Source organism: Pavona decussata, unplaced genomic scaffold (genome assembly GCF_977016875.1).
Source record: "Pavona decussata unplaced genomic scaffold, jaPavDecu1.1 SCAFFOLD_298, whole genome shotgun sequence".
Lineage (NCBI taxonomy): Eukaryota > Metazoa > Cnidaria > Anthozoa > Scleractinia > Agariciidae > Pavona > Pavona decussata.
The window spans coordinates 21,779-46,348 of NW_028145695.1; the positions used below are offsets into that span (position 1 = coordinate 21,779).

The 24,570-nt window shown below is 33.7% G+C and overlaps 1 long non-coding RNA gene across 1 annotated transcript; it reads left to right on the top strand.

Annotated features, from left to right (window-relative positions):
* Positions 1-21,074: 21,074 nt before the first annotated feature.
* Positions 21,075-22,976, top strand: LOC146454882 (uncharacterized). Its single transcript, XR_014859152.1, has 2 exons — positions 21,075-21,113; positions 22,506-22,976. It is a non-coding gene; the product is annotated as an uncharacterized LOC146454882 (long non-coding RNA).
* Positions 22,977-24,570: the final 1,594 nt, after the last annotated feature.

The window sequence follows — 24,570 nt, forward strand, 5'->3', positions numbered from 1 at the left end:
CTGTGCAACTGTATAATATTGGGAAGAATGCCAATAACACAAACCAACACTGGAATTATTAACTCTTTAACCCTTAATATCAAAGAACAAATTCTCCTATCTTATTCCCATACTTTTCTTTTAAAAGTACTTGGGAGACGTTATTAAAATATCAAGAAATTTAACCTTGGGTTATCATATCCTTAATTCTCATGACCTCAGGAGTTGAATAAGCATTGATATTACAAGGGGAAATTTGATGCTAATCACTGTTAATACAATACAAGTCAGAATAGTACTGATCATTCTTGTGTGTTGATTATGTATGCCAAATAGGTTTTTAGCTATGCTTTTTTTGAAATGTTTTCATGCTATATATTCCTTTATAAATTATTTTTCAGCTAGGTCACTCACTTTTCTAAAGTTCTTCACTTCCAAGTGTTCTAAAGTTTCTATCTTTTATAAAGACATCCATAAGAAATTGACCAGTTCTCTTTTTCTAGTCAGTCTCAACTGTTAGTGAACTGTGCATGTGCTGCATGGAACTGTCCTATTTTTGAACAGCAAAGACAAAAATCATGTTAAACAGCTTGGGATTTATGCAGCCTGAATTTCTTTGTATACTGAGCAAAGAAAAGTCTTCGCCTTGCTGTATTATTCAGTGAGTGAAACAGGCATGCTCGGAAAAGGAAATCCTGTAGACTGTTTTATAACTAAAAAAAAAAGGAAATTACTTTATAATCTACAAGAGGCAAAATAAAAGACTGCAGGAGTAGTTAGATATATGAGGGTATCAACCCACTTTTCAAAAAATGATAAAAAATCCCATACAAATCCTTATAAATCCAATATTTTTTCTAAACCCCATAAACCACACATTATCTCACCCCAATAACTACATAAAATACTATTTCAACAATGACTCCTGCAACGGAGACGTCAAAAACATAAATCCTCGGTTTTCAAAACTCCTGCAACGGAGACGCTAAATTTTTATCCTCGTTTCTCAAAAACATAAATCCTCGGTTTTTCAAAACTCCTGCAACGGAGACGCTAAATTTAGGTTTTTCATAAATGACACCAACTCACAAACAATCATCGATTAAATCCAACCAACTCATCAATCGCTGATTTGAATGATAAATACAATATTTTTGAACACCAATTTGGATAAAAAAATAATCATTATGGTTGTTGTGTGACTGGATGCCGTTACTGTCACGCGTGACGTTGTGTGACTTGTCACGAAAATGGACAAAACCCTGAACGTGGGGTGCTCGGTTGGCTGTTTACTTGCCTGGCCCCAGCCAGGTCTTTTTCCCGCCGCTGATAAGGCGGCTGTCCCTTTCCCAGTTTACCTCTGGGACCGAGGTTGAGTCCTGGGACGAACTCTGAGCACCCCGCTGTAAACCAGTAGGGCCTGAGCGGGCTCACCCTGGAGGTACCGTCTACTGGAAGACATCCCACACTACTCAGTAATTCACCATCTGCACAAGCCGTTAAACAGGTTTCAGTCAGGGGTCAGCTGACACCACCCTAAAGCTTCACCAGAGTTTGTGAACTAATATAACAATGGCCCGATTACCTATATATTACACTCAGTTCTGAAATTTTTACCCTTGTGGTGCTATTTTTCTGTATATTGCGTAATATTGCTTGATTTGGATTAACACGCATGCGCTTTCATGCACACAACCCAAAGCGGACTGGACACTAGTTTGTTAACACACGTGTCGGCCATTTTGTTGCCATTTTGCGAAGTCATGTTTATGGCTCCTGTTTTGGGATTTTTGAACATTTATTTCTCCACTTTCATCGTTCTGATGTTTGTAGACGCTTTTTGAGGTATGAATATCATTTATCTTGCACACAACAATAGATTTTTTTATTGAATCGACTCGCTATCGAATGCTCGTGAAACCGTAACTGTATGATAGAATGATTACACATCGACCAAATCCTTGATTGGAATCCAAGAATTGAATTCATCACTGTATCCTTTCCACTTTACCAAAGCTTGTTTCTTCTTGTAATCTCTCCTGATAACTTTATCGATTCTGAATATCTCCTGATTAGCTTTCAATAATTCTGGTTCATAAAAACTTCCTTTAATTTCTTCATTATTGAGATCTTTCAGTTTATATGTGATCGGATTCGTGTATTGTATTTTATCGATAATGAAGACCTCTTCTGACCAGTTTTCTGTATAACCTCGATCAAACAACTTTCTTTTATACTTTGATATTCTAACCTTTTCACCGACTTTAAATTTTGGCAAAGATGATAATTGCTTCAAATTGCCAAATAGATTGAAGTAAACAGTTCCTACATTCTTTTTCTTAGATGCTTCTGTCGGTGTCATTTTTATTGAACTGTGTTTAGTGTTATTATACTGCTTCAATATTTTAGGCAAAATATCCAGATACATTGTATTGCCTTGAGCAGTGAATCGTTTCCACATTTTATTTTTAATCGTTCGGTTCCATCGCTCAACAACTGATGACTTCTCTTCATTTTCAGTCGAATACAGTGTAATGTTATGTTTATTGAGCAAGTCTTTGAAATGTTTGTTGTAGAACTCTGAGCCTTTATCAGTCCACAGATACTTTGGTTTTCGACCCTCTTTGAATATGCTTTGAAATGCTTTCGTTATGGTCTCACCTTTTTTATCTTTTAATGGAACAATCCAGCCGTATTTACTAAAAACATCTATAGTCGTGAGAAGATACCTATTACCTTTATTCCATTTACTGAATTGTTGCATTTCAACAAGGTCAGCAGCCCATATTTCATCAATATTATTTACAATAACACGCCGCCGAGTAAAGTTACGCCGTATGGGTTTATGCAGCTCATTAGCTAATTTTTCTTGCCAGTTTTCCTCTTTACCCGACGGCTTTTGACGTTTTTTGGAACCCCAAGACCCAGTTTCTGTTTTGTATTTATTGCATTTCTTGCCAACCAATGTCCCCATTGTCGTTCGGAATATGGAACAGCATCCAATGACTTTACCATCTTTTTGTCAGCTTTCAATTTACATTTTTTGTCATCTTTGCAGACTGAATAATCAACATCATGTTGCATGGCTATTGCATCTGTTTTGCCTGTTGGTTTATCGTATATTTCCAATATTTGCCCTGTTTTGGGGTTATATTTGACTTGATTTTCCAAATCATTGTATGGACCAGTGTATTTATGACCAGGTAATACCCACCCAGCTTTGGGTTTTGGGAGCTTACCTATCATTTTGTGTATATCAATTGATCCACCACTTTTGGGTCGTCCTTTGATTCCCTTTTCATATTCATCCCAATTTGGTGGGTGCCAACCAATTGAATCATAGCTTGAGCATTTCGGTGTGTTGTGAAATTTGCTTCCAATTTTTACCATGCTTTCACATGGATAATTTTTGTATTTTTCTAATGTATTTTTCCCAGCCTTGCCAGACCAAAATTGACTCGACAATATGCCAGTATCTGTGCTAAATGCACTTTTGGCAATGTCTCCAGATTTGTATCTATCAAAGACTTCCTTTGTTGATGGAATTAATGTTCCAACAACATCCATCGACTTCGATGCAACCTTACCTGGTGTGCCAAATTGTTCTAAGATTGTATCTAAATTACCACCATCAAGTTCTTTTCGGTCAGTTTTGTACCTTCTTTTTGGTCTTACTTTGGTTGATAATTTATCAAACATCTCTGATCCAGTCTTTTGAACAAAAGGTGTTGCTTTAGAGATAACATAATCAATAGCTTTTTTCTGCAATTTAGGGTTTCTAAGTGCTTCAGACCCATAATATCGACCCATTTCAACTGCTTTCTTTCCCATCCATGGTAATGCATGTTGAATTAACATATCAGCACCAGTTGATGCTAAAGTATCCATTATGCCCCCCCCCCCCTTCAGAGGGGCTATTTAGTTTCCCTGTTTTTTAACAAATTTGGTTTTAGTTATCCCACATTCAGCACATGTACAGAAGAACATGAGCCGACCATTTTTGGCTTCCTTGTAACCTGCAGGCTCAATACATTCAGTTTCTTTCTTTTGTTTAACACAATATGATTTGACCATTTTATATCACTATATTAGATTAATTATCATCAGAGTCAGACTCAGAATCTGTTACCAATGTACACCATAAACATAATTTTCCTGAAAATTCTGTGTACTCATCACACTCTTCACAATATCTTATATCAACCATTATACAAATTAATTAGATAATTTTCTAAAATATTGGATTATAAAATTATGATTGACACTTTGATTGTTCATGTCAAAATGTGCATTGTGGATTGTTTTCAATATACTTGTACCCTTTTGTCTCTCAAATAAATAATACAAACACCAATAGCCACATAATACTGAATCTCTTTCCTGGATTTCATCACCTGAATACATTAATCGTTTACCACTTGTTGACATGAATTGCATAATTTCTTTTGGCATAATTAACCCAAAACTATCAAAATATTCTACATATTTGTCTCCGTTTCGATACGCAACCCAATGTGTACCTGGTCCAATCTGTGAATCCAGGTTAATGATACCAACTTCATCTTTTTCCATCTTTTGTGGTAGATTATCTCTGCTGTAAATGCCTCTAAAGTGTTTTATTTTGAGTTTTTTGACCCAATCAATGAGTTCAAAGTTACTGAGTGGTTTATTTATGAATTTCACAGAATGTCTCCGATTAATGGAATCCCCTTGAATGGACTGTTTTTGCCTAACAACAGACCTTTTCCTTTTTTGGTTTTTTTTTTCCCTTTACCATACTGATCCCATGTACCGAAAAATGGAGGCGGTTTATAATTAAGTGGTAGGACCAAACCACCATCTTTTTTGGTTGTGTTTGGAACAAAAACTGGGACCGATCTTCTGGATCTACTTCTATCCACCTGTAACCCTTTGCCCATTAATGCATTCAAAACCATTGGAATGCCAATTGAAGCCAATAATGTCCCCAAAAAACCTCCTGATTGTGTCTTAGTTGGTTTAATTACAATCTGTCCACCAGTATGTATTGCATTGACAATTTGCTTCTTTTGTGCTTCAGTGAGCCAATCTTTGTATTTTATTAATTGATCAATTTTATTTTGAGGAATGAGGAAACCACCAGCTTGTCCTCTACCAAATATTTTATTGACTCCGACATTTGCAAGCCCAGAAAGTGCTCCAGTAGCTAATGGTCCAACTGCTTTCGTTGCCATTGGTAGTAATTTTGTGCCAATTTTGAATAATGATGACCAAAGACTGCCTCCTTGTTGTACAGCTTTTCGTATCTGTGTTTTGCTTATTTTAATATCTGCTCCAGTTTTGTTTTGCATTGCCTTTTTCAGCCTATTTATTTGTGTTTTGGTTAACATCAGCTGATCCGGTCCAGTTAATTCAGAATTTGATAATCTTATTGTTATTGCTGAATTGTTTTTTAATGCTTTTGCTAGTCTATCTTTTTGCCCAATTGATAGTGTTACTCCATGTGAATGATAAGTTGTCATATCTTTTATATAACTAACGTTACATTAAAAATTTATTCCATTTATCGAAACAATAGTTTGCCATCTTTTTGAATGAGCTCAGCGTCTTGCTCGTATAATGTCAATGCATAAACTGAATATGCAGTTGCAGTTGTGCCAGATAATTCATAGTGGAATGTCAGCTTTGTGGTACCATCTTTGATATCCATTTTTTGTTTTGTTAAATCGAAATACAAGAATGGAAATAGTGTTTTGAAATTGTTGACATTCAATAAAGTCCCCTGACTGTATTCATTATTTGCATGCACATATTTGAGGACATCTCTGTAAACTCGAGTCAAATCAGCTTCTGGAGTGTAATGTACATCAGGATATTCATTGCCATTAGCCACAGATAAATGACAATTCAGCAATGTTCTGGGATCTGTTGATACACTAAATGTATTGTACAAAAATGGATTTACTGTTTGTGCAGCAAGATTTGCATCATTGATAATGAAAACAAATACATGCCTTGGTTTTGAAATCCCACTTGTTATCTGAAAATGACCACTACTTTGTGTTGAAGAATTACTTCTCTCAATATTTTCTCGCAAATAAACCCATTTATGTGGCTTCAAAAACTGACTCATATACAGTGATTGCCCCTCTGAATTGAAAGTGATTCTTGGTACAATCAACTCCATTCTGGTAATAATTACACGACAATCAGCCCCAGCTTGCCATATTAGAATAGTATCAGATTCAATCTGCAAATTTAATTCCAATCTTGTTGATGGCAATAACTCATCCATCAATGCTTCAAAGAATGAGTATCGATTCAATGGTATTTCTGTATTGACAACCACTGATAGACCCAAAAGTGCTTTTCTTACAGCAAATCCTTTATTGTAGTTATCTTCAGCCGATCGTTCTTCAGCGTGTCGGTTTGTATCCAGATAGAAAAACTCATTTGTTGCTGTCGATTGAGCATATCCTGGACTATATTCCAATAGATTCTTGATATTAACACAATGATTTGCATCATTACAATCATATACCATTTTACCATTCAATCATACATCGAAATCATGTATAAGACTGTGTGAACCATTAACAATACCATTATGGTCTTCAGCTGCTATATTTGCATTCTGCATTGTTTGGACTTTAAAACCAACTGATATTCTTGCATTATACCAATCAAATGGGGTCACTTCTCCTGTGTTGTCAACAACAAAACGATAACCATCTTTCTTTTGTGACCTATTATTTCCTGGATTACCAGTATTCAATGGTGTCTCCAATTGGAAGAAGACATCTTCGTATCTCTCAATGTATTTTGGATTTCTGAATGATTTCATTTATACAGATATGTTACATTATTTTCATTTCCTCCTTCTTTTGAGTTTTCCACCTGATATCATCCTATTAACTCTCTCAGCTATTTGAAAATCAGTCAGTGGCTGCTCCATTTTTGGTTGGCTCATTGTCACTGATTTTGTTTTGGAAGGTTGTTTTTTGCTCAATAATTGAATTATTTTATCACCTGCTTTATTACCAGCAAACTCACCAGTTTTGGTGACTGCTTTTTCAGCTGCAGTTTTGGCTCCTTTCTTAGCTAATTCTTTTGCTGTTTTTCCGAAAAGTTTTGATCCAACTGATCTGAAAACATCCATAATTCCTTCACCATGGATATGTTTCATCGCATAACGACCCAATTCTGGGTCAAAACGTGGCTTAAATTCACTTTGTCGTACCATATATTGATATATTATATTAAACTAGACCTGAGAATCAAGCTCATGAACCGGTCAATGCCATTCAAGTCAATTGGCCGACCCAAAGCGTCAGTCACTGTTATCCCCATTTCTGAAATAATTGATTTGGAAACTGGGCTGAATAATGCTCTTTTTGGCTCAAAAGTAAAGGGATAACTCCTTGTTAAATTGTCAGTGGGTATCATTATCAGTGTATTTGTGAATCGTCCATCACTGAGGCTATCAGTTATTATATCACAATTAATGTCCAAAACGTCAATATCATTGGTAATATTTGGCAATTTTGTCCCATGTTCAGTTTGGCTAATTAACTTTGGTTCAAATCCAATAAGTGCTCCAAAATTAGAGTTTCTAATATCAAGCTTCCATTGGTTGTCCAGCTCAATGACAACTCTATATGATGAAAGCACAAAATATAGATTGATGCCCTTGCTGGAAGATGGTTTATCTCCATTTTGAATTATTGATTGAGTGATATAATCATCAAGATCATCATATGAATACATTCCATCAACAAATGTGATTGTTTTCCATTTTGTACCATTATCTGGGCTGTATTTTATTGTATTATTGTTGTATCCTGCATTGACATTATGCCACGAGTATGTCATTGAAACTCGATCAACAGCTAGCTCATGTCTCATTGTTGTGTCAAGCTTCAATGGTGGATCAAATTTGATAATAAAGTCTTCAGGCCGACTTCGACCTATTTTCTGTCGGTTAACAGATGAAATATGTATCGCTCTTTCTTGCATATATACTTCAGTTATATAATTAATTATGTAACTGATTACGCGACCTAGCGAATTATATATTGTTGCAATAAATCAATGAGTTGTTTGTTGTTTATCAAGCCAAGTTGATTCAATTTATGGGCTATTTGTGAAAATTCCTCTTTGACTCCATTATTACCAGCCAAAATGGATCCACCGAGCAATTCCATTCTGTCAATCAAATCATTAGCATCATTGAAATAAACAACACCAGAGCCCAATTTCTTGAATTTTTTGCTGGATTTATGGATTGGAATCTCACTGAGTTGGTTCAATTCATCGAATACCATTTTGGCAATATCGCTGTATTTCTTCTTTGAATTAAATCTCTTGGTCAATAAATCGATTGTATCGAAATCAACCTTTTTGTCCATAACTTTGCGTTTATCTTTTGTTGCCACAAGTCTGAGTTGTCCCATTAATTTTGGAATATCAATCATCAGTCCACCATATTTCCCAGAAGATGATATTTTGTATGCATTTCTCTTTGGTTGAGTATAACCAGAACCTTTTTTGATGGTTTTCATTCCTTCTGGGATTATTTTAATGCGCCCTCTGTATTTTTGCAATAATTTTATATCTTCATCTATTTTATCAATTTTGTCTTTATTCTTGGTCTTTCCTTGGCCCTTCGATAAAGGACCCTTCTTTGTTCCAAGTTTTTTCAACATTTTGCTAATATTAGCATCGTAATCCTTGATGTCAATATCTCCTTGCATAGAAGCTTGGAGAACAGAACTCGGAGGTGCAAGATCGTATTGCATCAATTTTTGGATTTCATCAATATCAAAACCAGCATCCAAATTTGATTCAACATCAGGTGACATCATTAATGGTTTATAGCCAATTGGTAGCTTTGCTTCTGGTGGTTTTGTTTCTGGTTGATAAGTTAACATAGCAATGTCTTCCAAACCTGAAGTTAACGCTTTTTGGTTTTTCTCCAATTGTTCAATCAGTTTGTCTTGTTTTTCATCAATTGTTTGTTTTGTTTCCTCTTGAGCTTTAATAATTGGTTTGAAAGTTTCTGATAAACCTTGTTGTAAATCTTGTTTATCATGCTTGTACTCCTTCAATGTATCTCTAACTTGTTTGGTTATTGTTCCAGCCTTAATCTTGGCTTCATATAATTGTTTTAATCTTTGTAGATCCATTATATTATTAACTTATATAATGTATTGATATACATGGAAATCCCAAATTATGATAGACGTGATAAAAACACTAATTTCAAAAGATTGTATGGTTACATGCCAAGTGACACGTTTCGGATGTTAATATGTGGTAATTCAGGATCTGGAAAGACAAATTTATTGTACCATATGCTGATGAAACCACTTTTGTATTATGATAGAATACATTTATATGCCAAAAATTTGGAGCAACAAAAATACAAGGATATGCTACAAACATTGACTGATATATCAAATAGTGTCGGGTATAATGTCCTTGTTTGTAGCAATGATGATATAATTCCAGTAGAGGAATTGAAGGATGAAGATGCCCAGAAGATAGTAATATTTGATGACTTTATTTGTGAAAAAAAACAGAAACCATTGATTGATTATTTCATTCGTGGCAGACACAAAAACTGCTCTGTTATTTATCTGAGCCAATCGTTCTACAAAACACCAAAAGATATTAGACTCAATTGCTCTCATTTCTGTGTCTATGACTTTCCTAGCAGCAATGAAAGAGGTCTGATATCCCGTGAGTTGGGTGTCGAAAAGGATAAATACATTAAAGCAACCAAAGAGCCATTTTCATTTCTATATGTTGATAAGCCCATGAAGAGAATTAACAGGAATTTTTATGGAACAATATAACCAAATGATATAAATGGGAATATTCAACGAACATAGTTCATCGTCTTCTTTCACAACGGTTCCTCTTCAAGGAGCCGCTGGGCCTCAAGGAATAGGGTTTAAATTGACCCAAAATGGAAATTATGATATACAAAACAAAAAACTTGTTAATGTTAAACAAGGAGCTGATCCCAATGATGTTGTCACAAAGAGCCAAATACAATTGTTGGATAATGCTCCTGGTGATGTGCGAGCTAATAAAGCAGTAATTTACAGCAACAGTGGAAGTGTTCATACCAATAGTATTTATCTACAAGACACGCCAGACGGTGCTGGCAGCTCCAATGATGTTCGATTATTGACTGAGCATCAGTCTTATGAAAACATTCATCTTAATATACCAGATTTGAAAAACTTTGATGGCCATGGTGGACGAGCTAAAAGTGAAATAATGGTTACATCAACAGAACAACATATTACTGGACGGAAAACATTTTTTGATATTAGTGTTTTAAAACCCGATAATAACGATCAAGCGGCGAATAAAAAATATGTCGATGATGAGATTAAAAAAATACCATCACCTGATTTGTCTACATATTTGAAAAAAGATGGCACTGTTGAAATGACTGGAAATCTGGATATGGGTAATCAGCAAATTACTAATCTTGGAGCCAATATACAAAATACATATGATGTTGTTAATTTAGGTTTCTGTGATACTAAATATTTACAAAAAGTCTCCAATAGTGACCTCGATATGGACAATCATAAAATCAAAGATATGGCTCAACCAACTGATGATAACGATGCTGTTAATAAACACTACGTTGATCATAACTTTCTCAACAGGTTAACACCCAATGCTCTTGGTGGTGAATTAGATATGAGAGGTCATAAAATAATCGTTCTTGGAAATCCTTCCGATCCCAATGATGCTTCCACTAAAGCATATGTTGATACAGAAATAGCTAAAATACCATCTGTTGGAAGTGATTTGAGTGTATATTTGAAAAAAGATGGAAGTGTTGCAATGACTGGAAACCTTGATATGAATAATAAACAAATCAAAGATATGGCTCAACCAACTGATGATAATGATGCTACTACCAAAAAATATTTTGATGACAAATTGGAGCAAAGTCATCTTGTCAGCAGCCATAAAACAAATGAATTCAAATATCTTACAGATACTGATGAAAGCAGTTCAGAATATAATATCACAGTGTATGGAATAGCTGCTTTCAATCAATCCCCACATCAGAATAAAAAAGCTTATGATATCACATTGATTAAAGACAGTGGAAGTAATGATTACAGATCAAGGATAGGTTTCAATATTTATACTCTTGCTATTGGAACATACACAATTGTGTTTGAATTCTACCCACCAGAAATGACTAATATTCAATTATCATTTACTGCTTCTGAAGCATACATCCACAAAGCTGTACAGCGTGATTTCACTGCTTATAGCAAGCTATTGGTTCAATTCAATAACAACAGCAAACAAACTCCAAATTACATCTATTTGACGATGCATGGAACAGCTACAGCGACTCCAGTACAATGTCATCTGGTTGTTTACGGTGTCAAAGATTGGTCAGATAGCGTTTATCCAGGAGTGTATGACGGCTTGGACAATGTAATGTTTGAATATAAAAATGGAGATATGGAGATGAAAGTCAATATGGATATGAATAATAAGATTATTTCTGGTTTAATAAATCCGATATTTGATTCTGAAGCAATGAATTTGGGTTATTTTACCAACTTATTCAAAACGAAATACACTGGAACTATTGCCAGTGGTGTTTTCCAAAGAACAAATCCAACAAATAATTTTCAAATCGCTGCTGATGGAAATAACTTTTTCAATCTATACTCCGTTGTTTTCCAAAGCAATCAACAAGTTGCAAATGCACAAATTTTGATAAATGGGAAAAAACAAGGTGAAACAACCAACACTTACACATACCACAGAATTGGAAACATAATAAGTGGAAGCAATACATTCGCTTTGCCTAAATCAAGAAAATTTGTCAGTATTGATTCTATGTCAATATTGGATAATATTGGAGCTGGAACTGCTGTCAATGGAACTTTTGAATTGAAAATATTATACTCTAATTATTTTGAAAGATATCATGCAAATTTTAATAAAATAGTTAATGTAAACAATAATCGTATCATAAATGTTGGTGATGCATTACTTGATCAAGATGCAATTAATAGACGTGTGTTGGTTAATTCTGAATGTCATTATACAATTGAAGGTGAAATAAAATTTGGTTTTTTTAAAAATTTTGTGGGGACAAATATGATTGTTTATAAACAAATAAGATTAAAAAGAATTGTTATTTCAACAACTTCAACAGTAACAAATACTGCAGTATCCATTGTGACGCGACAAGGGGGTGCACATCATACTTTTTCAATGTCAATCAAATCAGGAATTAATAGTATGACAACTAATGCAAAATTACATAGTATAGAAATGGCTGTCATTATTGATAAAAATGATGGACGACGTGTAGTGAGTAATTTTCAAGGTAAATATCAATTTGAATTATCAACATTATATATATAATAGATATGCCATACATTGAAGATGAAAATGGAAACCATATTCTTGATGATGATGGAAACAAAATTGAGTTCACAGTTGAACATGAAAATTTCCCAGATGGATACAAACACAGAGAACCAATACATCTGAATGATGATGGTCATTTGGATACAGAAAACAGACATTTGGTGATAAAAGATGGAGTTAATTCAAATCATGCAATTTCACTCCAACAATTAATTAACAACAATGAAGACATCATCAAACCATATATTGAAACACAAATACAACAAGCTCTGGCTCAGTTTAAAGCTCAACAAGCTCAGGAAGCTGTAACGTTTCTCAACAATCAAGTTGCAATGAGAATAGGAAGAAAAAGTGGTACAATACCAAAAACAAATTACACATGGATAAAATTATTGAGTAAAGATGACATTAAAGGAATCAATACATTGCAAGAGATTATTGTGACAAACACATATATCAGGAGAAATGACAGATATCATCATTCTAAATCCGGTTTGGTGTCATCATCATTTGATCAATTGGAATTCTTCTTTGATGTGTCATTTGAAAACTATTATTGCTACTTCAACAATCATCCATCTGATTGGACAATGAAGTATTTTGTTGAATATATTAGGATACAATTACCTGACAATAACCACTAGGTCGTGGACTCCGTTACTTTATTTTATAAAAATATTGTAATCAAATTGTATAATGAAAGAATTGTCAGAATTGCAAGAACACATTCGAACATCGATGATAGATTTTCACCGTAAATTGAGTCTTCCAATATTACCCAGACAGGAATGCATGATAAAAAGTATCGTAATATTCACATATTTGTATGAAAAACATTACAACACAGGTTTACCTGATGAAGTTTACAAAGAGTTAATTAATGATGGAATTGGATTAATTGGACCAGGAGATGGATGTTTAACAGCTATTCTCCATAAATTATTTGGTTGGCATCCATATATCAGGTCTCATGGAATATTGCATGATGCTTATGGTCAATTTTACAACAGATATGGAAAGGGTAAAGGTTATATGTATACAATTTCTGCAACAAAAACATATCCTTGGATGAAAAAATGCATGTTTTTGGGCCAAATAACTGGTCTCTATTATTGCATCAAAAATAAGATAACCATATAATATATGCAAAAGAAGAGATTAATAATTGATTTCAATCATATTTCAAATCAATTATCAAAAGAAGAAATTGATGAATTGAAAGCTTATTACATGTCATATCACAAAAAGATGTGGATGTACAAAAGTGCATACAAAAGATTAAAAAAATGGGAGTTTGCTGGTAATATTTCATCCATTGTGTTTGCAACTGGTGGTATTGCATCATCAATTGCAACCAGTGGAGCTTCATTATTGGCAATATCATCAGTGTCTGTATTAATTCAAGCTTATATGAAGCATAAAAATATTGAAATAAAATTGTATCAATGTCAATATGCTTTCCAAACTTATGGTCATTTGTTGAATGAAATAAAAGAAATAATGAGAAATGGACATTTTGATAGAGATGATTTGACAAACAAGCTTACTCAAAATGATGATTTCATTTTGGATAATTCACCGATTGTCGATAAATTGGGTGACAAATATGATAAAAAATATCAGATATTCACTTATGTTTGATTGATTATACGTATTATTTCAGGTCCAATAATATTCATAATTTTATCCCAATAAACATTGTATAATTTCATTGTTTTTTTTGGATTTTGTCAACTCAATTTGGGAAGAATCAATTTTCATAAATTGCAATATTCTGTGCAAAAGATATTTCAAACTGATTATTCTCTTTCTTTTACCATTGATTTGTGGCAGTATTTTGTTTATTTCAACGAATATTTTATGAATTTTGAAATTGGTTGAACAACTGATTTCAATTTTGTTTTTCAAAATAATTTTATCTAATGTATGCGACAAATGGTATTTTCTATTATACACTGTTTTCTTGTATATTTTGAACAAATTGGCATGAAAATTGATATATTCTGTTTTGTAATCTTCACCAACAACCTGTCCACAAGCAACACACGTTAATTGACATTCCATGTTTTTCAAATTCTGTGATCCACAACAATCAGGCATTGATTGTTGTGTTTCAACTTTGGATTCATCATGATATCCACAAAATTCACATTCATCTTTGCAATGCAGGAATTGGCACAGAGATGATTCCACCTGCTTGGAAACATCTTTTGGTTTTTTCAAAATGGATTTCATTTTTGTATAAATATAGTATATAATATAATTACACAAAAATGTTTTCAAAAATATTGAAACCACAAAAGATGATACAAAGTCTCGAAATCAAATATTTGACAAAAAACAAACCAAATAATTGTAAAGATATTGAAACCAAATTTTCTCCAAAAACATTAAAATTAAATATCTCATCACAAAAGATGAGTCAAAGTGTTCAAATCAAATATTTATCAAAAAACAAATAAAAACCAAGTTTTGTCACAAGTTTTTGTTGCAATGTTTTGATCACAAGTTGATACTATCATTGGATAGCATAATGACCATAGGCCAATGAGTGTATTCCATCAGGATACAAATATCGTTTATCATCAAAACATGACAACGATGTCTTGTTGATGGTGTAACTACCAAGTTCATGATGGTTACTTCTGATTGTTTTCATTTGGTGAAATAATTGTTTCTCATTGAACAACACATCTTTGTAATCAAAATGTTGAATATCATTTTTGATGACATTCTTTTTGATTCCTTTGGCTGTTTTTCCACCATTGTTGTTTTCTTTGATATATGAATACATTTTGGATCTCAATCCAACGAATACAGTAATGGGTACACCAGCGGCTTCATCTTTGAATTTTCCAATAACTTTTTTATTTGTGGAGTCATAAAATTGATGATTTGATGGATAATCCGAGTTATCAAACATTTCTTTTTTATTCCAAAAATCTTGATACACATCTTCGGCTTCAATTTCATATGTCGAACTGTCTGTATCCGTAAACAGTAACTTAGCTTTTGAACCATACTTCTTTTTAATGAAATTGTAATGGAAATCGTACATCAATGTTTTGCTCAAATCAAGGATACACATACCAACATAGGCTGGTCTGTTGAGTGTCAACGATTCCTTTATTTTATGGACTGCAACCAAGTTTTCATTAAAGATTTTGCTATTGATGAATGTTGGTTTGGAAGTCATTTTCAATAATTGTTTCTCATTAGTCACCAGTTTAATGTCTTCCCGTTTTCTGATATTCTCCATTGTTTTACCGAAGACACTATTGTTCATCAGTTTGAAAAAATCTTTCTCAAAAGCATTCTTTGCATTAGTTCTTTGATGTGTATTGAAATCAATGTATGTCTTCAACCAGGGTGATTGGTCAAATGATAGAACACGATATATTTTCTTCAATTTCAAACCCAATTCACGATATAATTGTAGATTACGATAATGTAATACATATTTTGATTTGTTTCCCAATGTTGGAATCAACTTATTGACTTGTCCACTTTTGATTCCAAATTTTTTTGCAATTCTTTGACAATAATCTGACAGCATATCTTGTGTCACTTTGATTTGTTCAGCGCCACATGGATAATCATTATGCAGGTCATGTAATTCATGAGGATATTCCAAATCAACTTCCAATAAATATCCAGTCTTATTATCTTTGGGAATCGTTTTCCAATTAATGTTTTTTATTTGCTGTTTATTCAACCATTTGAAATTCCCAGTTGGAAGATGTTGTGACATAGCCCATCCATATAGATTGTTTGCATCCAAATACATGATATGTTTACTGGGTTCATTTGGATTCCAATTTTGCATGTATTTGTTGTTAGCTTTGCCGTATCTATTGGCTATGTAACTGATTCCTCCACGCATGCCCTTTTCAACAAATTGATACATATCAATATCCGTGATTAATTCAAGTTTGACTTCAGTCATTTTCAACATTGCATCCCAACTCAATCCTGGAGATGTGAAATAATGACAAGGATCCAATCTATAGTATTCCAAACATGTTTTCCTGAAATTTTCAAAAACATCAGCCAGCAATAATACATCAGATTTGAGATATAAATCATGGTATTCGCCCATGGTTTTAAATTGAAATGTATTCCAAACATTTTGTGCATGACTGTATTCTTCATCAGTAATATGTGTATTATTCATTTGACTGTAAAATTCATCTTTGGTTGGTAATTGAGTATCATTGAATTTATCAAAATTACTCATATAATCATACGGATAAACTCCTTTTTGTTTCATTAATTGTAATTTACGACCTTTGAAAACTTCACTGGTATATTTGAAGGCATCTTCTGGTAGATTCTTTACAAGATTTGCCAATGATTGATTCATAAACTGAAGACTGTCGATAAATACTAAATTATAACCCAACATGAAGGCCATGTATTTCTCCATGTTATTTGGGATTACATTAATTTTGTGTTGTCTGGTTTCACCTTTTCTATCCACATAAGTATTGGTCTCAATAATTTTACCAATTTCTTGCATTATAAAATGACTATCATATCCTTTCAAATTATGAAATATTACAGGGATTTTGTTAGTTATTGTAAAATCCCTGTTACATTGATTATGGGCTGAGCCACGGAATTCACCAGTAATATGACAATGATCTCTGACACGTCTATCTTTTTTGGTAAATGGTTTGCAACAAATATGACAAGATGTTGCTTTTTGGAATTTGTCTTCATCTTCTGGAGACATAACTAATGGTTTATTGAATTTGTATTTAATAGTTTGTCTGCAGTATTTGACCTCATCAAGCATTGCTTGCATGAATTTGTAAACAGCTTTTTCTCCACGATAATATTTTATTGGTTTCGAATATTTGTCATCATAGCAGCATACAACTTTGTAACCATAACCGCAATCAGTGTGTTTTTGATAAGCTTCAGTAAAAGATTGTTGGTTAGATTGATTACAACCATGAATTGGTTCAGTGATTGCTTCAAAATCTGCGTATATCACGAATGGTGCTTGCATTTGTTTATTAAAATTTTTGAATTCTATTTTGGAACCAACTTCGGGCATTTTGATTGATTGTGTTCCATTTATTTCCATGCACACTTCCTTGTGTTTCAACAATATTTCTTCCTTGGAGAAACATTGAAGGCAATGCATACAAAAATGTTTTTTATTTTTATTTCTTGTTTTTCGATACATAAATCTATTAAAATTTTTAATATAAACATAATGTTTGTTTTCATCTTCTGAGATTAGCAATAGATTCATCACATTCTCAAACTTTTCTTTTGAAACATAAATTGGATAAGTTTGTTTGTTTTCATAACCGAATACGTTGATGTTAATATTATTTTGTGTTTCAATTTTGTTGTATTGTTTGATGGAAACTGGAAATTCAATGTTATCATAATTCAATTGTTTGACAAATGCTTTGTCAGTTTTTTTGATTCGTTGTGGATTATTTTCTCGTGGATTCAAATGTCTGATGTGACACCATCGAAAGCATTCATTGTCTTTATTCTTGAGATTTATCAATCCACATTTGTGATGTTGAAGTTCAGTTGGAAGTTTAATGTAAGAACTTCCAGTAAGAGGCTGATATTTGATAATATTAATGTAATGTCCATTGATTGATTTAATTATCCAAGCTGAACCTTCACTAATCCATTTGTGAATATCATTCATAATTTGTTCAACATTAACATCCAAAGATTCTTGAAAATCATTGGCATTAGTTATTGTTTTTGGTTTACTATTAAAATATCCAATTCTGGAGACAGTTTGGTTTCCTTTTTGTTGTTCAAAATAAATTGTCAAAGTTTCAATAAATTTTATTCCTTTCATTTGAGTTAATAATTGTTTCATAAAACGAGCTATCGCTAATCTGGTTGAACTCATTTGAATCAAAGGATCTGTTTCATTTTTAATTCCAACTTCATAAGATTTGTTATATCCCTTGAATGCTCTTGCAACTTCTGTGATTTGAGTTCTCTGTCTAGGAATCGGAGCCATTTTCTTCATTCTTGGTGCTGCTTTGGGTTTATCAGCAAATTGAATCGGAGGTGGAATTATGTTGTTTCTCGGCATAGGTTGAGGTCCATCTCTAAGTTGCATTGGCGGCTTGATGATTGTATTCTCGTACTCTTTTACCATTTGTTTGACAGATTTTCGTGGATAGGGTATTGGTTTCACTTTTTTGGTTCTCGGCATTGGAACCAGTTTTTGTTTAGCGATTAATAATTCAATTAATTGATTTTTCGTTAATTTGGATAGATTATTTTTATCCATAATATTATATGTTATATTATTTTTATTCGTTGCGTTTGACAGATTTGCTAATGAATGTCGACTGTCAACAACATTCATGTCAGATATCAGTGGAACATCTGACGGGTTCCTTTTTCGTGTTACTTTATTGTGGGACATGCCCTGAATACACTCATTTGAGCATACTCAGGAAATGTTTACACAATATTTACCAAAATTCAATGTTTGGTAAATGTTCTTGCAAATGTTTTTTGTATGGGAAGTTACCATTATTGATTTTATTCATTATGGCATTATATTTTTTATCAATTAATTGTTTCTCATCTTCAGTAAACTCGTCGTCTGATTCCTCCAATTCAATGTCCATTTTGATTGATTTAATTGGTTTTTCAGTTTCAATTTCAATCTTTGTTTTGTATTTCTTGGCTTCATGAGCGTGTTTAGCATTTTCTGAACGAGTTACAAGTTCAAGATTTTTAATGCAATTGTTTTGTTTATTTGAGTCTATGTGATTTATTTCCATTCCTTCAGGAATATCACCTTTGATGCATTCGTAGACAAATCGATGGACATGAAAAGTTTTTCTTTGTAAACCTTTTTGACTAAATGTTATATTAAAATAACCAGACGGTTGTAAAATTCCAATTGAACATCTATTAGTTTTTTTATTAAATATTTGGCCATATTTGTTGGCTCCAAAGTTTGTATAAATAGGGTGATAATGAAAAACATCACATTTCATTGGAACATTTTGTGTTGGTTTGTATTTCATTCCTTTGCATTCATTTCCTTTGTATATCATATTTTGTTTTGGAGTCACAAGTTCCAAATTTACAATTGAGTTGTCTTGTTTATCATTATTAACATGGTGGATTTGATATCCATGTGGGATGATTTGTTGATTTATTGCTTCTCAGATGAATCTATGAGATTCGAACAACTTTTTTTTTCCATCATCGGAATAAACAGCTGTTTGAAAATAACCAGTTGAGTTTAACAAACCTTTCCTCGCTTTTAATCTTTTGCGATTAATGATGTATCCATCTTTTGAGGCAGCATAATTATGGTAAATTGGATGACAATAATATGTTTTTCCATCATAAATAACAGTGTTTGTGGCTGGAATTTGTGAAGATGCATTCTCACCAGCCTGAGAACACACATATGCTTTGTCGACTCTGACAATTTTTTTTTCATTCACACCCATAATATTACCATACTCATTTTGTCTTTAAGCCCTTTTGGTTTTCAAATTCATGTCCAAATTACCCTCCAAAACCCCATTATTCATAGTCAAATCAAAACATAGCCAAACAACCCTTGAATTCATTGATGATTAATCATTGTAAAGTGGAAAATTAATGTCATCCAAATCGTTACACATTCTGTAAAACATCTTATTGATTATTTTATTTTCTGTGCGTGTAAACTCACAATCATTGTCTTCCATTGGTGGAAATTCCATTAATCTATTGACTGTTTGCAATTCTTCTTCAGAGTATGAACTGTTCAAAAATTCTTTTCTGGCTTTGTGCATGTGTTTCATATTTTCAGAGGCTGTAACCAGTTGCAAATTTACAATTGAATTGTTCTGGCGATTGGAATCAATGTGATTTATTTGCAATCCAGGAGAAATATGTGTCTGATTTACGGCCTCATAGACGAATCGATGAGCGGGGAATGTATTGTTACGTCCCGGAGAAATTATATAATAGCCATTCTCAGACAAATATCCTTTTCTAGGTTCTAATCTTTTTCGATTGATTATATAACCATCAACTGAGGCTCCGTAATTTTCAAATGTTGGATGAATAAAATATGTTTTATCATTGTGATCAAATTGGTTGTTCATATAAATTAGATTACATAATTTTTCGAAACCGGTTATGACCGGTTTTTTTCTTCATCATTCAAATCAGCGATTGATGAGTTGGTTGGATTTAATCGATGATTGTTTGTGAGTTGGTGTCATTTATGAAAAACCTAAATTTAGCGTCTCCGTTGCAGGAGTTTTGAAAAACCGAGGATTTATGTTTTTGAGAAACGAGGATAAAAATTTAGCGTCTCCGTTGCAGGAGTTTTGAAAACCGAGGATTTATGTTTTTGACGTCTCCGTTGCAGGAGTCATTGTTGAAATAGTATTTTATGTAGTTATTGGGGTGAGATAATGTGTGGTTTATGGGGTTTAGAAAAAATATTGGATTTATAAGGATTTGTATGGGATTTTTTATCATTTTTTGAAAAGTGGGTTGATACCCTCATATATCTAACTACTTGCAGGGTTTGTTTTCCTTAGGCCATTTGGTGCACTTTGTCTGCTTTGTCGTGTCAAGTCAAGAATTCAATCATTGTTGATGAAAAATAACCTGTCTATTTAGATAGGCCACTCTGAAATAATAATAACCAATCTTCTCATCATCATCATCATGGATGAAATTGGGATCAAGAATTAGCTTAACAGGTAAGTTCAAACATGGAAGCTACTTAAGACAAAGTAGTCAGATCAAATAGTAGTTGTAAGTGTTCGGCAGTAGTTCCTATCTAACGAAACTACTGTAAATACATTTTAGACAATACACTACCTTACAGAGAGCAGCAAGTTAACCCTTTAACCCTAAGGCAAAACAACATTTTCTCCAGATCCAAGTCTACAAACTCAATGTCTATGTATGATATACCATTATTTTTTAGGCTACTCATGAGTGTATTTCATAACTGATATAATTATGAATGAGAAAAGTTATGGCTTTGAGATAAATGGCCTTAAAACGTAAAAATTTAAAACTTCAAAAACGTCCCAATCCTTGTGTATATTAGTTATACCCCTAATCTATAGCTTATTTTGCAGGTCTCAACATCTTCATTAATGTGAGAGATGTCTTAAGACCCACAACTTCTAGGGGAAAAAGTTGAAAAGTTATGGGGGTGGTCAACCATATCACAAATGGGAGGGGGTTACGTTTTTATCCTTTTAATGAGTAGATCTTCTCAAGACCATCTTGGTGTGAAAAATTCATAGAAATCTGTCAAATATTGACAGAGTTGTGGCCTTATGTGCCAAATGGCACTCTTAGGGATTAAAGGGTTAATTATGAAAAGTCGATCCATTTTAAAGGGGCTATATCATGGGGATTTTTATGTGTTTTGATCAAGAATTGTGCTGCAACTGAATCTAAGTACCTATTTCTGTTTATGAAATGCCCCCAAAACACCAATAAAAAGGTGTCAAATGATTTTAATAGTTTTCAATTTTTATCAATTTTTCGAAGACACGAGAGGACTTGAAAAAGTTGGCCGTTTTTTACAAGTTACAACCCATTTCTATCTTTGCCATCTGTAGCCAGACTTGTAATACGTGTAATCACAGTGTACACTATAGTGTTGTAACTTTTAACAAAACTGCAACCTTCATTTTTAGGCTTGCATGTGTGAAAGTGCATCTAGGTACTTCAATGAAAGTGTTACTTAAAGTAACTGACATTGTCCTCCAACCATTTTCTTAGCAACATAAGTCATTCAATGCCTTGTGACATCACACCTGGGTATACATAACCTTGGCTAAAACGGCAACGCAACTATTATTACAGAACTTGTCATTTTCAGATTCACGCTTGGTCAATACTTAGCAGTCGTTACCCTTGCTGAAGGGAATGTTAGACAAAATAGACATTACCTCTATTCGAGGACCGTTTTCCACTTTAGGGACTAATACACAAACTTTAATTTTCACCATCCCTCCAGCAACTGCCACGTGGGCTACAAACGCACTTTTCATAACTCAATACTGGTTAAAAACTTATCTGTGCGTAGTAAGGATATTTTTAGATTAATTTATTTTGCTTTTCTGTAATAGATTGACAGAAACATAACTGGAGTTATAATTGGATGAAGCACCGCAGAAGATACATAAGAAGACGAAGAGGCAGATTATGAAGGACATGATGAAAATAATGGAACTTTGTGCAAAAATTTTTGTTGAATCAAAGAAACTCACATTGAACGACCAGGATCAAGTTGAAGTCAATCTATCATACCATTCTGCTGCTTGTAAACCATTTACACTTTTAAAACTTTAAGCGATTCGTAAATTCTATCGGTTGATCCTTTCGCCCGTACTAAGAGAGAGCCATTTTTTACGAGATTTTAAAACAAACAAACAAATAAACACATCAAAATTGAGTTAAGTCTTAACTTTGGAATAAATTTGCTTTAGACCTAAGAAGTCGTTATCTTTATCCATTTATAGCTTGTTTTGCAGCGCTTGGTGCACAGATAAATGTTGTAAATCTCATAGATAACAGAATAAACAGAGAGTTGAAAGGTTTTGGAGATAGACAGTCATATCATGTCTAGGAGGGGCTCAAGATTTTGTGCTATTGATGAGTCAGGGAACATGAAAAGATCATCTCACTGGCGCAAATTCTTGACGGATCTCACCAGCCATCGACCATATGTTATTTGTCCCGTTTAATTTGCTGAACAGTAGAGTTGCAGAAGGAAAAATATTGGCTTGCGGAAAGAACTATTTATGAAGGCTCTTGGTAGTTTTCCATTCTTGCACGTAATGCTAACGAAAATCAGCGACCGATTTTGCTTTGATGAGGCCTCTTTAAGCTGCTAAACGTTCGAGTAATGAGATGTAAAATTCGATTGAGGTACGATTTTCCTTTCCATCTGTGAATATATTAACTTTCATGCTGTTCCAGCCGGCTTCAATGCTGTACACACTTTTTCATTCATTGAAGAGAGGAAAGACTTCTGTCGATCATCATAAGCAACCCTATTGACCAACGCTGTCGGCAGACGCCGGCGCGCGGGCAAAACTTTGTAAGGGGCGCTGAACGCAATTTTCCCCGAATAGAACTTGTTAGTCGTTTGTGAACAGATTTTTGTTGCTCAAATATATCTTGGCTACCAGAATTCAGTACTGTCTAGAACACAGAAGATTAGAAATACCATTTTCTCTGCGTTTTACTTGACAAGTTGTGGCTTGTACAATCTGCTAAGAGTTCCGCCTAGAAGCCTCAGTATTCCAAGTGATCAGAGAGTGAAGGAGGGGGGGAGGAAAAGTTAACGTGTCGGGTAAAGTATGACTAGGGGAAAAAGGGGAGAGCGTGTACACCTTCACTCATCTATGGTGTAAACTACTGGGCCCTTTCATTTTTCATTTGAGTCGTTTTGTTTTTCTACATTGTTATGATTCACGAAGTAGAGTTTTTTTGGGTGATGTAAATAGCCCATCTTATTTTTATTTTCCCGGGGGCTTTCAGCGCCCAGGTATCACGACGGCTTTGATCCTAAGAAACTGGATCTCCCTGATTGGTTAACCTCAGTGTCATTCTTCACGCGTTGAGTGAGGCTATTTTACCAGTAAATATGTGATTTTCGATCATTTGATTACAAGGTATGGCAAATCATCATGAGAGCTAAATTCGTGCTCCGATAGTGGACCATTTTTCCCGACAAAGTATAATCATTTACGACTGGGAAGCTGCAGCAAATAAAAAACGTACAAACAAATAACAGGATGATATCTGTACTGATGAAGGGCCCATCACACATTGTTAAAAAGTCAACCAGAGAACAACAGATTGCTCTTCTGATGAGAACCGAATTACCAAAAAGTACGTCATTGTAAAACAACTTTGCTCGAGGGTCAAAGAAATCGGCCGGTGCTGTACAAGAGCCTTTCATTCCCACTCCCCTTCACCTCCCTCCAAAATAATAAATAAAACTTGCGCTGGGTCGCGGTAGTTTATCTGATTTGAAATCACTTGAAAAACTGGATTATAACGGATTAAAAAAAAACATGAAATAATTGACTGAAAGTTCACCGTGCTGCCAATTGCTGAGCTCCTTTCTTTGGTTTCAAGTGTCCCAAATTACTCAGTCTGAATTGGACTCACTAGGTGCCACAA